Raw genomic sequence first — 7135 nt, 5'->3', positions numbered from 1 at the left:
CCAGGAACCGCTTTCTATCATTTCTCAAGAGGGCATTAAAAATGTTAAGCACTCTCTCTCTCTCTCTCTCTCTCTCTCTCTCTCTCTCTCACACACACACACACACACACACACACACACAGCTTGTTTATATATTACACGCTGTACGATTCACTTACAGAAAGATTTTGGTGCCAAATTACAGCTTGGCTGCTGTGAAAACATCTCCTTTCACACCCTAGAAAACAAATGCTTCTCAGCTGCTCTGGGCAATTAATTGTTCTCAAAGATCCAGTGGAATAGAGGTGATCAAAATAAGATGGGTGAAGATTTCCTTGGCATTTGTGCCGATTTCTATGGTGACCACATACATTGCAAACAATAAACAGCTTACAATGCTTTTCTAAGGGGAAAACAGACTGCCTGTGTTTAGTTTTGTCAATGTGACAGAAACCTAAACTGGAGATGGGAGACTTCTGTGTTTTCACAATTTGCTAATTGCGATTTTAAAGCTTTCCTACTTCCTTGCTTTCCCCACTTCCAAGTACATTTTGAAGCAAAAAAGAAATGGTGAATCCAACTCCAAACAAAAAACCCTTTCAGGAGAACAGAATATAGTTCACTGCTGCATTGCAGTAAGAGTGTAAAAAACCCCCAAACATTTTTGTTCTTTGTATTTTCTTCAGTGCAAGACTACGCAGAGAAAGAAGTATTATGCGATTCATTGTCCAATGCTAAGAGCAGCTTGACTAAATAAACATGGTGAATTGCCCAGCAACATCCAGAGATGTCAAGGTAGCACACTGGTGCAAATGTTTAGCAAGAGATACAGGAAATGTAAAATGGGCTCCACAAGGAATCTTGTGATGGAATTCTGGTGGCCATAATCATAGTTCATTTTTGTTGTATCCCTGGTTGTGGGAAGCAGATTCAAACTGAATTCTGGATTATAGAAATGCTTGCATTATAGGCAAATGTTCCCATTCAAAATTCAAATGCCCGTACTGGAAACACTCCTGTAAGACATCCAGCAGAGTGCCTGATTTTTGTGAATATGATTTTCTTTACTTTTCATTTTGGTGCTTTGTGCTTAAAGCAGCAGGGGTCTCAAACTGGGAACCCTGGCATCAGAGCTCAGGAGCAGCTCTCCATTTTACTGTGTTGGCTTGCCAGAAGACGGAATTTATTTACTTTATTTCATACAAATTATATACCCCTTGATTGGAAAAAACAACAACAACCACCCCAGTAAAAGTGATCTTGCTCGTTTGGTTTCTGCTATACTCCAGCATCACCACCTATTGGCCTATATTTATGGTCATATAAAGCTTTTGACATTGGACAGCTCCTCAATATGAGTAACTTGTGAACAAACAGCTCTTAATATTGTCTGCCTGGTTATTCATGTATCTGATAAACTGCTTGTGAATTCGGTATATGTCCACCTACACTCCATAAACCCAGACGCCTTTCTCTCCCTCAGCACTGTGAATGAGCCCTGTCATTTTCAATTCCCAGAAGAGTAATTGACAAAACTCAGTCACAGAACGGTGGCAGGCCATTTAAGACAAGAAATTAAAAGATGTGTTCCCCTTCTTAAGGCTGGAGCATTTGAAAAAAAGCTTGTGGTGGGGGGAGTGCAGATTGGTTATTTGTTACTGATTTAACTCGTTAGTAATCTAACACAAGCTAGTCTCTAGGTGACTTGTGCAATCAAGTTTAAAAAACATACAAAATTGTTTAAAATGGCGACCAGAATTTAACAAATAAATACAAAAACACCAATCTTCACAAGGGGTGAGGAGAACCTTATCAGGAACCTCAACCCAGTTGGATCATATCCCATCAAATGCCTGGGAGAAGAGGAAAATCTTAACCTGGCACCAAAAAGCTGTGTCGGTGCCAGGTAGGCCTCACTGGGGAGATCATTCCACAGGGCTACAACAAAAAGGCCTTCTCCTTTGTTGCCACTCTCCAAGCCTCTCTCAGAGGGGTACCCAGAGAAGGGCCTCAGAGGGTGCCATCCTTTCTCATAATGAAGTGTAGGGTGAGCTGCTGGGCAAAGAAAAGAACAGGTAACTTTCTTTGCCTGAACTTACTTTAGAATCCAAGCCCAATTCTGAGTGATTCCCATCCCCCCAAACCCTATCCCAAATGTTCAGGAAGGCCTTTCTGACTTTCAGAAAAGAGGTTTTCATGGAACACAAGATCTGCTGAAGGTGGGAGGGGGCAGAAAACACCCCCTCTGTGTGAACTTCCTGTAATTCACTTGTGTCTGTATCCCAGTTACTGCCAGTCAGCTAAAAAAATCTCAGCATGTGCTGTTCTTAAAAATCAAGACACGGCAATTACGCATTTGTGCAGCAGAATACTCATGTTCATTACATTTGTCCTGAAATAATGAAGACAACATTAGCTTCAGTGCAAGCAGTTTCTTTGCAGCAAGGAAAATGCAGAAATTCTACATTCTGTGAACATAGGTTTGCAGTCCATAAATAGTGTTTGGCCAGGATAGCCACAGTCAGGATGGACAACAAGAAACACCCCCATCATCCCCAACTGCTGGACTTGCTGTCCGAGGTTGATGCCCAACAATATCTGGAGAGCCACAGGTAGTTGTTCACCTCTGGCCCAGGTAATTAATTGTTGGCAATTCTCTAAGTTCAGGCTTGAATGAATACTTAACACTTTAACATTGATTACAGTTGCTTGAGCAGTAGTCGATGCGCTGCCTTAGGTTAGGAAAACCTGTTGATACATTACAGTACATTTTTTAAAATTTATCTGTTGAGCAGAAGAATGACAAAGCCACAAGTTCTCCTATACTAGACTCACAGTTAACAATTCAGAAAAATTAGGCAGACACTGGCATCTTAAAGTGCAGCCCCTGTAAGATAAGCTGACAAGCAGAGGGCAGGAACACATCTTCTAAGAAGAGACAAAAAAAGCTGCATTAAGGAATCAATAGCTAGTTCACCCTTCCAAGAATGGGTTTCTGTTTTAGACTAAGCACATTCACGGAAGTATTTAGCCTGCATCATAGGTCCTTTTGTATCTGAGATGTGATAAAATGACACTAACCCCTGGAGTAGCCAATTTGGTGCCCTCTACAATTTGTTGAGGGATGCGGGTTGCGCTGTGGGTTAAACCACTGAGCCTAGGGCTTGCCAACCAGAAGGTTGGCGGTTCAAATCCCCGCGACGGGATGAGCTCCCGTTGCTCGGTCCCTGCTCCTGCCAACCTAGCAGTTCAAAAGCACATCAAAGTGCAAGTAGATAAATAGGTACCACTCCGGCAGGAAGGTAAACGCCGTTTCCGTGCGCTGCTCTGGTTCGCCAGAAGCGGCTTAGTCATGCTGGCCACATGACCCGGAAGCTGTACGCTGGCTCCCTCGGCCAATAAAGCGAGATGAGCGCCGCAACCCCAGAGTCGGCCACAACTGGACCTAATGGTCAGGGGTCCCTTTACCTTTTTAACTCCCATCAGGCCCATGGTCAATGATCAGGGATGGAGGGAGTTGTAGGTCAACAACACATGGAGGAATACCACATTGGTTCTTCCTGCACAACCTATTTAAACCATAATCCAGTGATGTAGCTCCTCAAGCCTCTTATTTGTGGAGTTACCTTCACCCTGACAGGGAAAGGGTTCTTCTTGAGCTTTTAGCCTAAGACCACACTCCAGAGCCCTGCTAAGAGCCGACAATGACACATGGAAACGCAGGAAAGAACAGCACATATGGTGAGAAGTGTTCCTTTCTGTTTTTGCTTTGCCAAGACACTGCCAAAGAACCAAGCTGCTTGGTTCAGCCTGATGATCACTATGGTTATTTTGCATACATTTTAAAGCTTTAATTGAACTGTTACAGGTGGTACTTTTGTGCACGTCATTGCTATTTAATACCACTTTTTAGTTCCCACCCCCTGAATACATACACCTTACAACTGAGGATAACGCCATGCACCTGATGTAGAGCAGCCTCCCACAATGTTGTGCTTTCCAGATGTTTTGGACAACAACTACCATGAACCCTGCTCCTGTTCCAGGTGCTGTCTGGGGCTGAGGGGAGTTTGCAGTTCAAAACATCTGGAGGGAAAGAGGTTCAAATTGGCTGAAGTAAATTCTTGTGCACAAAAGATTAAATTGGTTAAATCTTTAAAATGCTAGGAGACCCTTTGTTGTCTTAACCTGCTGCCATTTAGTTTATATAGTGCTGCACAAAATAAATATAAGCTGCATGTGCCATTTGCTCCTGTTCACGTATTAATCTTGGTTTTCAGTTGCAAGCTCTCCAGGGCAGGAACTTTATCTAGTCTGAGGTTTGCATGACTCATTGCCTGTGCATATCAAATACTGAATACAGTAAGACTGTTAAGAAAAGGATTGCCTTTAAAAATAATAGGCAATAAGCAGCATCTACACTCCTTTTAAATTTCATTTTGCTGTTACAGTACACTGCATTTAACAGTGCAATCCTACACATGCCTACTCAGAGGTTCCACTGAGTACAAAGGGATTTACTCTCATGCTAAGTGTGTCTAGGCCTGTAGTCTATTACTGATGCACAACTATTCCAAAGCTAAAATGCTAATTTATGGATTCCCCGCCCCCAATTCCCCCATCCCCAAATAACATAATCTTGAAGGGGATATAGAAGCTATGAAATTCCACAAAGTAAAATGGGAAGCCTGCAGTTCAGCACTCAGTATATCCACATCCGAACTTCACAGACATGTAAATAGATGAAAGACAGGGCTTAATCTTTGGACAAGCTTAATTCTTGGACCATTTGCTATGGAAAAGTCACATGGATTTAAATATGGTGACTCCAGGTTAAGTAGCTATAGTCTAATGTACAGGTCTTGTGAATAGCTGTACACAAGGAGGGTGTTCTAAGTGAATGAATGGAAAGAAGAAAAGCTGAAAGCAGAGAGGGAAAGGAGGACGTTTGAGTTAATTTACTTCTCTTTCTAACCCATCTGAGCTTTTTCTTGGGGCAAAGGCTCTACTTAGATCTATAAATTCCTGAGTAGTGACAGCAATCAAATAGGCATCTAAGTGCTAAGACTGTACATGCAACTTGTGGCAGCTTAAGAAATCCTTTTTAACAAAAGCCCCATCTAAGACATTTGCATGGCATACTAAATAAATACATGGGGGGGGTGCTGGTACACCCACATTGCCATTCTTGGCATCCTCCACAAGTTGAGAGTTGGCTGCTCTGTACTTGTGGAGGCTCCTTGCAGATTTAAGAATCTCTCAGGGTTCTAAAATGTGTAGGGAGAATTCACAAGTACAGGAGGGCAGTCTCCACTCATCTCACGGAGAGTGACCAGAACAATGGGAGGTGGAGCGAGTACACTCATCCACACAGACTTTTCGCTTTTGCATCTGATCCAGTAGTGTTGGATCCAGTAGGTCTCTTCTGAGATTCCTAAAAGGAGCCTCAGTGAGATCAGAAGACATTTCATGTGAACATTTAATGTGCTGCTATCTTTTCCTTAGCACAGGCTGTCTATTAAAGTATATACATAATGACTCTCTGGCTATGCAAGAGTTGATCTTGTAGGAAAACTATATGCTTCTTGGTGACGTCTGGGAAGTAAAATCTGCTGGAGCTATGCTAAGATGACCATCTGTGCCACAGCAATTGGCGCCTGTGGGCCTACATTATAACTAATAAGATATAAACCAGATCACTATGATTGTTACATCCTGCATCCTTCAATACGTTCACATAATTTATGCAGTGAAGTTATCCTTTAAGCTCAAGACTTGCCCAATACCAGGCTGCCCATAAATGCCAGTGTAGATTTACATTCATTGACTTCACAGAGGTCTAATGGCTTCTTTCCAAACATCTGAGCAAATAAATGAATTCCCCTCCAAATCATAGATTTGCAAGTGCTGTTCCCATGCTACACAGTGACCTGCATTCACATTTCATTACAATTCAACAGTATTGTGCATAGGTTAGGGCAGCCTCCCTCAACCTGATGTTGTTGGACTACGACTCCCATCACCCCTAGCTAGCAAGGCCAGAGCTCAGGGATGATGGGAGTTGCAGTCCAACAACATCTGGGGACCCACAGGTTGAGAACCACTGCGTCTAAGTCCCTTCATGACAAACATCACCTGTAGAACTTCCTCTCTTACACAAGGGGCCAAGTTCTCCTTTGCACGTGGCCATCATAGCTGGGGGAGTGGGCAACTGTGCTCCAGACTGCACTCATTGTTTGTATAAAGCTTTCTAGCTGGAGACAAATAGCCCTCTTCCAACGAAAACAAGTGGCTTAGTGTACCCTCCCCATGGAGCAACATTTGTTGGGCTCTTTCTTCCAAAGGAGCAAAAGAAGGAGGACATTTCCCCCGCTCCACCCTCCCCCACTCCACATGCTCTAAATACAAATTGCCTGCTTTCAAATGAAATAAATTCATCTGACCTTCTTCTTGCTTGCTACAAAGCGCTAGTAAATGGCATCCCACACAGATTTTCATTTGGCTAGGGAAATGCTCCCTCTTGAACAGCATTACAGAATCATGGGAGCAAAGTCACAAGAGACACGTAAGGGAGCAAGTCACAGAGCAGAAAGAGGCAAGGCAGGCGGGGGGGGGGGGAGAACCTCTTTGCTGTGTTACATAAACAGAGAAACATTTCAATAGTAGAACAAAACAATAGTTCCGTTGACTTCAGGAGCCCTGCTCCAAAGTCAAGGGTCTTCGGGGACCCAGACTTATAAGTCCTGTTTCCAAGCACTATACATGGATTCCAAGTACCCATCACAAGCAACGCTGACCCAAACAATTCTGAGGTAAATATTTTGTGAATTTTTTTAAAAAAATCTCCTGAACATTAAAACGCAATTCATATTAGTGTAATAGCAATTATTCCTTCACAAACCTCCTGACTAAACTAAGGGCTGAGCCAGACTTTCGTAGCACAATTAGCAGCTACATCAGGGTTTCCTCTTTCCGCATCAGGTGTGGTGGGACCAGATTTTTTCCAGCAATGGAAACTTTTGCTGCTAAATGCTGCACATTTAGAGTGTAGGGAAGAGGTTGTGGCTGGAGAGAAAAGGTTAAATCTCCTGGGTTCCACAAACCCCCAGGCTCCCAACCCAAGTCGAAAAGTGGAGAATCTCATGTGTGGTATTTA

This window comes from Podarcis raffonei, chromosome 9 (assembly GCF_027172205.1).
Source record: "Podarcis raffonei isolate rPodRaf1 chromosome 9, rPodRaf1.pri, whole genome shotgun sequence".
Lineage (NCBI taxonomy): Eukaryota > Metazoa > Chordata > Lepidosauria > Squamata > Lacertidae > Podarcis > Podarcis raffonei.
Note: the sequence above shows the minus strand (reverse complement) of the source record.